The sequence below is a fragment of the Ictalurus punctatus genome, chromosome 22 (genome assembly GCF_001660625.3).
Source record: "Ictalurus punctatus breed USDA103 chromosome 22, Coco_2.0, whole genome shotgun sequence".
Taxonomy (NCBI): Eukaryota; Metazoa; Chordata; class Actinopteri; order Siluriformes; family Ictaluridae; genus Ictalurus; species Ictalurus punctatus.
Window position 1 is genome coordinate 827,501 of NC_030437.2, and position 10,000 is coordinate 837,500.

General features: G+C 45.1%; 1 protein-coding gene across 1 annotated transcript in view; it reads left to right on the forward strand.

Annotated features, from left to right (window-relative positions):
- The first annotated feature begins 4,834 nt into the window (after positions 1 to 4,834).
- The window catches only part of LOC108255566 (atos homolog protein B), a 16,067-nt gene continuing 10,901 nt past the window's right edge, over positions 4,835 to 10,000 (forward strand). Inside the window, exon 1 of the mRNA XM_017451605.3 lies at positions 4,835 to 5,237. The gene's annotated coding sequence lies outside the window, so the exon portion shown is untranslated. The remainder of the gene's footprint in view (positions 5,238 to 10,000) is intronic.

Consider the following 10,000-nt stretch of genomic DNA (forward strand, 5'->3'; position numbering starts at 1 on the left):
CTGTCACGTGATTCTCTCATCTGTACACGCTCTTCACTCTCTCCATCTCCATCTCCATCCACCTTTCATTTCTTCAGTATTATTCCCGCCGCCTTTCACACCGTCCTCTTTATGGTTCTGGTTTAAAACCTCAGGAGGAACAGAAGGTCGAGAGAGAGACGTCCTGCACGCAGTGTTGTGTATCTGCAAAACTCCACTTCAAGTTTCTCCTCCATACAAACATCAAAGTGCATTATGGGTATTGTGCATCATTACGAGTAGAAATGGGGGAAATGACATTAGAGTCATGGAAATAATCACCAGTTAAAAGTCCTGGAGAAAATCTGGGAAGATGAATATTCCGCGTTGGAAAGTTATGGATGGAGAGCTGATAAAGAGCACAGAGAATGGGAATGATTGATCTAGAAGTTAGCCCTACAGTAGCAGTGCCTATTATACCACCATGATTATATCATTATCCTTCAGATGATCTTCAGATGAAAAACGTCTTTCTAGATAAACAAAGATATGTTTCAAAGGAGATGGAAGTGAGGCAACATCTGGATATGAAATATAGTCACTGTATACACGTATATACAAATGGATCAAGAGATCCAGAATCTGGATGAACATCTTCAGCAGTGATCATTCCTACATTCAAATATACAATAAGTAAAAGGACATCAAATCTTTGATCTGTTTACAGAACAGAGATGATGCAGTTTCGTTGGCAGTCCAGTGGGTGGCGCATATGAGTCCTCTTAATGTGGTAACCCGCTCAGACTCCTATTCCGTGCTAATAAGCAGAATGTTTGCTAAATCTACATCAAGACAAGAGATACTCATTGAAATCCTACAAACAACATTCAGGGTACAAGATCAAGGTACAGAAATGATCTTAGTATGGGTTCCATCTCATGTAGGGGTGGAAGGGAACGAGGAAGCAGATGCTTCAGCCAAGAAGTCCTTGGAAAATACCTTCAGAAATAGGACTAAATATTACTTTAAGCAAATTCTAAACCAAAGGGTTAGTAAAAAGAGAAATAAAGGGATGTGGTAAGAATGTGGTAGACACTTGTATAGTACACAAAGGGAAGGAGGCCATGGTCTGTGGAAATAGAAGAGAAGATCTGGTCATTTCCTGTCTCCGGGTAGGACAGAGATGACCCAGGACATGTGATCACCCAGAGACAGTGGAGCATGTTTTACTGCAGTGCATCAGATAGAATAATGACAGCTTCATGTTACAAAATCAGATCAAGTCATTGGGTACAAATGGTTTATCACTTCAGAATTTATTAACAAGTTCCCAAGAGGTTACTAGACCTTTTAAAGACAACAAACCTCATTTAAATTTAATCTTACGTATTTATTTTAAACTATTTCTTCTTTGTTGTGGTTTTTATTTACTCCACATTGATGCTCCATTCTCCATCTCAGTAGGGGGCGCACGTGCACCTTTCCAATCACCAAGAAGAAGAAGAGGAAGAGGCGCGCGGCCAGTTTAAAGCGGTTTTAGTCAGAGAATGCTGCTTTACTTCAGAACTGAGTCTCGCGACAGGTCTAGAACTTCCTGCGCGTTGTAAGGATCCGGCTAGATCCTCACGGGTTTCTCAGGAAAGTGAATATAACTCATCCGGACACAAAGTGAAAGTGCTGTTCTCCGTTTATTACATTGACTACGTTTACATGGACAGCAGTAATCTAATTATTGATCTTACTCTGAGTAAGATAATAATGTGATTAAGGTGTTTACATGCGTCGCTTTTAGAATACTCCTGTCATGTACCCGTTTTACATGATATAGATCATAATTAGATTAACAGCCCGCGTCATTGCGTCACCGCTCCACACCGTCCGACGTCCCTCCAGAATCTCACGTTTCAACATACAGTTGGTCTTCGTTATGGTACCGTATACAGTTTTGGGTGTTTTTATTTATTTTATTTACGAACGCTTTAAGTGCCGTTAATTATTTGTCATGCTGTACGTGCTAATAGACGACTGCTTGAAGCGGTGGGCTGCGTCTCAAATCGCGTACTTACCGTCTATATAGTAGCCGAGATACATGTATTTTCCCCCACTACAGGCCTATAGTAGGAAAGTGTGCGGTTTGGGACGCGGCCGAACTCTCTTGTTCGCCGTAAAACGTAAAACTGCCGTGTGTGATCGTGTCCTGTCGCACAATGCGGTGAAAACTCTCACAAGACGTTCATAGTGTGATTAAGGTGTTTACATGTCACTACTACACGTCCATAATGCGACTAAAACAGGAATACTCCACCTGTCTTAATTAGATTATTGCTTACTTCAATTATGACCTTAATTAGATTAAGGTAAGTAAAAATTGCTGTTTACATGGTAGTTTCTTAATTAGAGTATGGTCTTAATCGGATTAAGAGGGGATTATTGTTGTCCATGTAAACGCAGCTACTGAAGGATACCACAGGTTTACGCAGGGTTACAGGTCCGTCATTAGAGAGGATTAACCGAGTAAAACATCCCAGAAATGGCACCTTAACATGAGACCGGGTGTCAATACACGATGTGGACGTCACCGCGAGAGAGCAGGGCGGTGACCACGCCCCCGACCTCACATGACATCATCATAGCCGATCATTACACAATCAGTAACTTTCACGCGCACAGGTGAAGACTCGGGCACCTGCACACGAGTTACAGTTTTCTGCTTTTTAATCCGGTTTAGTTATAAAGTAATAAATGATCATATTATGCAAATTAAATCATTAAACATGATCGTTTCCTTCTTGTTGTTTGTTTATAGTTGTAATTAATGTGTACTTTATGATTAATACATATTTATTACCGAAACTAAAGGAATGTGATGTAATATAAGTGTAATGTATAAATGCATGTTATAAACATTATGCGACACTTATACACCAGGCTCTGTGTGTGTGTGTGTATGTGTGTGTGTGTGTGTGTGTTTTATTATCATCGTCCAGGATAATTTTCCTGTGTGTTGAGGTGTAAATCAGGAACACTGGTAAGTTTTACGGTGCCATCTAGCGGTCGGAAGTGGATACAGCACACAGGCTCCATTCATGACCTGAAGAACATCATGCATCAGCGGGGTGTGAAGTAATAATGAACTGCACAGTGCAGTGGATGTAACACACACACACACACACACACACACACACAGCAGGGTCTGTGATTGTTTTTTTTATTCATCTTGTTACAGGAAATCACAATCCACCATTACTAAAGTTATCATATGTGTTGTTACTGAAGTTATCATCCATCCATCAATCTTCTACACCGCTTATCCTTTTGAGGGTCACGGGAAACCTGGAGCCTATCCCAGGGAGCATCGGGCACAAGGCGGGGTACTAAAGTTATCATATGTGTTGCTAAAGTTATGGTATTGTTCCAGGTCGAGCTGGTAAATGGCAACGTTTTCTAAATCACTGCCACTCTTACAACACTACAGATGCGTTATGTTAAAGTAAACAACAACCCCACAGTAAGGCAATTATAAAATCACAAACATTTATAGATGAGTCAGGTAATAATGAAGATGGAAAATAACTTGCGTCCTACTGGCAGAACTGCTTTTGGATGGACTGGAAGCATTTCTTTCTAGGAAAATGATCTGCCAATAAGTTGTTGGTTTGTTAGACTAAGCTGAAGTTTTTGTTCAGGGTTGATCTGAACGGGTTTCAGCCAAACCTTAAAACAAATCCAACACAAATCCCACTGTAATTAACGTCATCTTCAGTGCTGTGTGTTCTGTCCATTAAAAACTCCAAGTAGGCTGTATTACTGAGCACATTTGAATCACGAGCCTAATATTTCAATAACTGCAGCGTGTTCATGAAATTAATTTGTGCTGAAGGGGTGTGTGAGGATTCACACACTTTTACAAAGCACTGCTTTACATCATCCTACACAACTCAACAATGTTGAAACAAATAACTATAAAACATTTTTTAAAAAATAGGGAATGTACAAACTGTGGCATAAAATCCATAAATAGCTTTGATGAAAGAAAGAAAGAGAGAAATAAATAATAATAATAAAAAACACACACAAACCTATAGTGATGTGTATGTCCACTATTACTGACTGCAGACCACCTGTTGCAATAGGGTAGAGGGGTGCCAATATTTTGTAAACCGTGTGTACACCTGTACAGTCATGTGTATGCTAGGTCAGTGGTTTTAAAGTGGGGGCCGCCAGGGGGCGCCCGGGGGGCCTCAACAATTTGGTGTGAAAAATAAATAAATACATGATTTTTTTTTCAGACACACACACACACACACAATTCCTAGTGTAATGTAAATATGTAATTATTAATAATAAAAAGAGGGATATATTCAGAAGTCTGTATTTTTAATGTGTTTTAAAGACATCTTGCAAAAGGGGGGGCTCGGTCAAATGTTAATGCCCTTTGGGGGCCTCGCCCTGGAAAGGTTTGGGAACCCCTGTGCTAGGTAGCCCTGATAAACTGAATGTGTGTGTGTGATTAGATTTAAATGTAAATAATTAATAGCTAACCCTAACAGCGCAATAACTCGTATTCTGTAATCTCGCCCCTCTGTGGTGAAGGTGTGAGTTTAATATTAAAATAAATGCTGGGTCCCGTTGTGTTTATGAACATTTCTCAGAGTTCCTGTTCACTTTTCCATTCCCTTCCCCAGCACGTGGCTACGCCCCACGTCACCCTACAGCGCAGCCAATCAGCCGCGGCAAGCCTGCATATGTAAATGACGCGCGCACGTCCGAGAGCCCATTGGCTGCGTCTTTGTGACGCTCGGCCAATCGCGTGAGCGAGAGCGCTTCAGCTGTTTCTCTCGTCCCGCCCCCTGCTCTTTTTGCAGCTGAACGCGGAAGTGGTGTTTTTAAAGGGACAGGCTCGGTTTTAATGGGCGACGGCTGGCTGGGGAAAATAAGACAGACGAGAGCGAACACACACACACACACACAGAGAAAGAAACAAGGCCCGGGTGGCGGAGGACGTGGATTCTAAAGAAAAGGAGCTGAGATTTGGGGTGTATATAGAGAGAGACAGGGCGGTGTAATGGAGGTGTGTTGAGAAGGTGGAGATGGTGACACGGGTTTGATGGCGATGTGTTTGGACTGGAAAGGAGAGGAAAAGAGAGGAGATCTGATCTGATCCGCTGTTGCTAAAAATAAAAAGAAGGAGAGCAAACTCTTCTGTTTTTTCTTGCTGGATCTGGAAGCGACTTCCCCCTGCCATTGTCATCTCCTTCTGTTCACACACTCAACCCGGGGTGAGTAACACACATTACCTCTGATCTTACATCTTACTGCTGATCTCCAGCAGAACATCCGGCTAGGAGGAACAATCCGTTCACATGCAGTCTGATCTTCTGGATCAGGACACACACACACTCTCACACACACACACACACACACACACACACACACACACACACACACACACAGATTCTTCATGAAGTTACATTTGCACTAAGTGTATATCTGAGTGACATAATGTGTGTGTGTGTGTGTGTGTGTGTGTGTGTGTGTGTGTGTGTGTGCACGCCCATCCAAGCTTTTCATTCCTCTCCTGATCTGTTCAGGATGTGTGCTACTTTTTTTCATTTTAATGAGACCCTTGTGTGTGTGTGTGTGTGTGTGTGTGTGTGTGTGTGCGTGCGCGCGCGCGCGCTTTTGTGTGCAATTCATGCCATTTTGGACAACCTGAAGGCCGGTGTGTGTGTGTGTGTGTGTGCGTGTGTGTTCGTGCATTGTCCAGCTTCATGCTTTCCATCTCATTCTCTTTTGTATTTTTGTGTGTGTTTGTTCTTGCTTGTGAATTTGCTCTTTCTTTGTACACACAGAGAGAGAGAGAGAGAGAGAGAGAGAGAGAGGGAGAGAGAGAGAGGCCCCTCGTGGACTTTAATAAAAGAGTTTCTGTTCCAGAGATTTGTGTAAAACGTTTGGCATTGCATAAGCAATTTCACCTGCGTCTTAACCATGCGCACACACTCATATGCAATAAAAGCATGCACACAGAGAGGGAGAGAAAGGGTGACACACACACACACAGACACAGACACACAGACACAGACACACAGACAGACCGAGAGACAATGAGACAAGTAGAGAATGATGGAGAAGGCACCACAGGCACCCCGGAGGGTTTTGGGTTTTTCACCGAGCGAGCGAGTTGAATGGCACACGCAGGTTGGGGAGCGAGTCAGGGGGTCATTAGGAATGCACGGTGCCCTCTCTGACCCACACGGCGCTCATTATCGGACCGGGGGCCAGCCACGCAGTGCTTTTAAAGCCGTCTGGGTAGCTGGCTGGGGCGGGGGAAACCGGTTGCACTCGGAGGCGATGTGACGGCGTTCGGGACGAGCGGCGCTGCAGGCGTCACCACCTGTATGACTCCAGACAGATAAAGAGAGGCAGACGAGCGGGGTGCGAGACGCGTCCGCCTGAAGCACTGGCGTAAATGATAAGGGAGCGTCCTTCGAAATAAGCGTGCTGAGCAAGAGAGGACGAGCTCGCCGAGACGGCCTGAGGATGGGAACCCGTCCTGTCCCGGGGACAGGGAGATTAAAAATCTTCCTGATGAGTGTTCTACACGAATCCACTACTGTATCCAGTCACACACACAGAGCTGCGTGCCCTACAGGACGGCGAGTTTGAGCAGCGGCTCCGTACTGGTGGGATTTGAACTCGCAACCTTCTGAGGACGGGAGTAAATAAACATGTACACTCCTAACAGTGTAGGAAACAACACTCGTCATGGGTGAAGGAGTGTAGTGGGGTGTGTTTTGCGATGGTGAGATTTGACCTCATAACCTTGTGGTCATTCAGGCAGCACAGAGTCATCACCGTTCCTTCATTCTACGTGCGGTCGTGTCTGGACACTCGTGTAACTGTAGCGTGCAGTTAAATGTAATGGAAGGTCTTGTGTGTGTGTGTGTGTGTGTGTGTGTGTGTGTGTGTGTGTGTGTGTGTCCAGTGTGTGTATGCCTGGGCATGTCCGTCGTCAGCTGTAGCTGTGACGCTGAACACAACCGGGACGTCTGTCCTCCTGCCGTTCTTTCTCTCCTCTTTGTTTCCTTCTCGTTCTTCTTCTCTCGTCTTATCTCCCGTCCCTCCTGCTAGACCTGATCTGGAGTGTGATTGTGTGGCTTCGCTCCTCTGTCCTCGTCCTCTGAGTCAGTGGTTTGCATGCAAGCTGTCTCTCTCACACACACACACACACACACACTATACACACCCCTAACATATACATAACATCTCCGTCTCTTTAAATAGCTCTGAAATGCTGGGTCTGTCACCTTCTGGAGCTGAGCCCAGAACAGTTCAGTTTCATGCTAATGGAAGGGGTCCTCTGGGTTAATCCAGTGAAGACTGATCCTAGATCAGATGTTCTATAGAATAACCAGTGCAGCACACAACCTGCATACACTTTAGCACTGATCTGGGATCGGGTCTTGGCTCTGAGGTCTGAAGTCTGTTCCTAGATCAGCTCTAGGCTTGGGTCAGGTGTTTGAGTAAACGAGGAGTCTGACCCCGGATCAGCTCCTGGACTCGGTTGTTTAGACTGGTCCTGGGTCAGAGAGAGGAAAACCTGTTCTCAGATCTGATGTGTACAACCACCACACCACTCGTAGATGGGTAGATCCGGGACCTGGTTTTCCACATTACTGCTGTAGTGATCGTCCTAATATCTGATCTAGGAAGTAAAGAGCTTTAGCAAGACTGAAACGACATGATTTCTCCTTCTCTTACAATTCGCCCCCGCACCGAGGTGATCGGATTAGCGGCGTGGTTCGCTGAGGTCTCGTCCTCTGCTCTAACACTTTCAGCAAGACCGAACGTGTCGACTTTCAGATCAACGCTAACGAACACACTCCCGAAGCTGTCGTCTGGGCTGTCCGCTGTACTGATGAAACGTCTCACCTTCGCGTAGTCGAACGTGCGAAGTGGAAGGGGATGTCGAATCCTGGATTCTGATTGGACGGGGGAACAGGAACTTCTTGAAATCTTGTTTCGTGGGAGTTCTACAACATTAACTGTAGCAGATGTTCCTTAACGAACAGAGAATTGTACGTGTTGGTAAATTGCTGGGGAGTAAGAGGAATCAAACACTTGGGGACGATGACCTGTAGCAAACGATTCAGTGAACGATTCAGTGAACGATTCAGTGAGCGATTCATTTAGCTAAACTCAAAAGACTCAAGTTGCTGAAAAAAAAAAACTTTTCCCAAATCCCTCAATCTCAGGACCCCCACTGACCCCTTCATCTTTTCACTTCTGTCCATTATTCACCTCTCTCTCTCTCTCTCTCTCTCTCTCTTATACAAAAGAATAAAGCAGCAATACCCTCGCACCCCTCCCTCACAAGCCTTCAAGTATGTGTGCATATACCCACAGAACTTTGAAACTGGTTCAGGAAGTGTGTGTGTGTGTGTGTGTGTGTGTGTGTGTGTGTGTGTGTGTGTGTGTGTGTCTATTTTTAGTCTGGAAACTGTGAAATGAGTCTCCATAGAGATGTTTTGTATAGATGCACTAAAATCACACACACAGATGTTGTTTCAGTGACTGATGAAAACACACAGTAGCCATGTCAACTCCACTTCCTGATTCTCTCTCTCTGTCTCTCTCTCTCTGTCTCTCTCTCTCTATGTGTGTGTTACACTCTGACAGCATTAAAAGCTGTTCATGTACGAAGAATGAATAGAGTCAGACAGAATGAAAAAGAGATGGGCTGAATGAAGGGGAGAGAGAGAGAGAGAGAGAGAGAGAGAGAGAGAGAGAGAGAGAGAGAGAGTAGGGGGGGGGAGGGTGAGGGAGAGATTAGAAGTGAGACAGCTCCCTACTTTGAATAATGTTCACAGTCTTGTGGAATGTTCAGTTCATCTCCCTGCAGCACTGACAACATACACCGTCATCCACACACACACACACACACACACACACATACACACACACACAGACTGTCTCACTGTCTCTCTTTCTGTCTCTCTCAGAACTGTTCTTATTCTACTGAAATGCACACAAGTGTCATCCGTGTGTGTGTGTGTATCTGTGTGTGTGTGTGTGTGTGTGTATCTCTTTGGGGCAGAGTTCTCCGGGCCTAATGGGGCCTGCCTAGCCACGCCCCCTTGTTCACCTTATATGGGCACAGAGCATGAGCTCTTAAAGGGGAAGTGTGTGTGTGTGTGTGTGTGATAGAATTTCTCTTTTACTGCCTAGATTGTCTTACCACACTCTCCCTCCCTCACACACACACATTTTCTAAGTAGTGCCTCTGCCCCCCACAGACATTCAATCACCCTCACAATTCCTCAAGTGTATAGAGACCCCAAACTACCAGCTCTCGCTCTGTGTGTGTGTGTGTGTGTGTGTGTGTGTGTGTGTGTGTGTGTACGTACACCGTGGGTAGGTTCCTATACACACATACATACATACATACATACACACACACACACACACACACACACACACAGGCATTCCGGAGTGACAACTCTTGTGTTCTGACGTATCTGCTCAGCTGTGAAGTTCCTCTTTCTAGAACACACACACACACACACACACACACACACACACACACACACACACACACACACACACACACACACACTAACGGTGAAACTCTCCACCTGCATTTGACTCAAGTGTGTGTGTGTTGCTGGGTATCTCCTGGGTAGCCAGCACTGTTTGCTATGGTATGTCCCCAACACACACACACACACACACACACACACACACACACACACACACACACACACACACACACACACACACACAGAGACAAGAAATCAGCATGAGTGAGAACACACTGGGCAAAGCAGGCAGGTGGGTGGGACTACAACATGCACGTGTGTGTGTGTGTGTGTGTGTGTGTGTGTGTGTATACCACCAGGGCCCCTTTTCCACCGTCCAATAAGATGTCTGGGATCAATGAAGCCCCACCCACATGTTGAATGCTGACCGAGATCAAGAGCAAAAAAAGAGTGTGTGAACTGAACCCATTGTGTGTGTGTGTGTGTGTGTGTGTGAGAGAGAG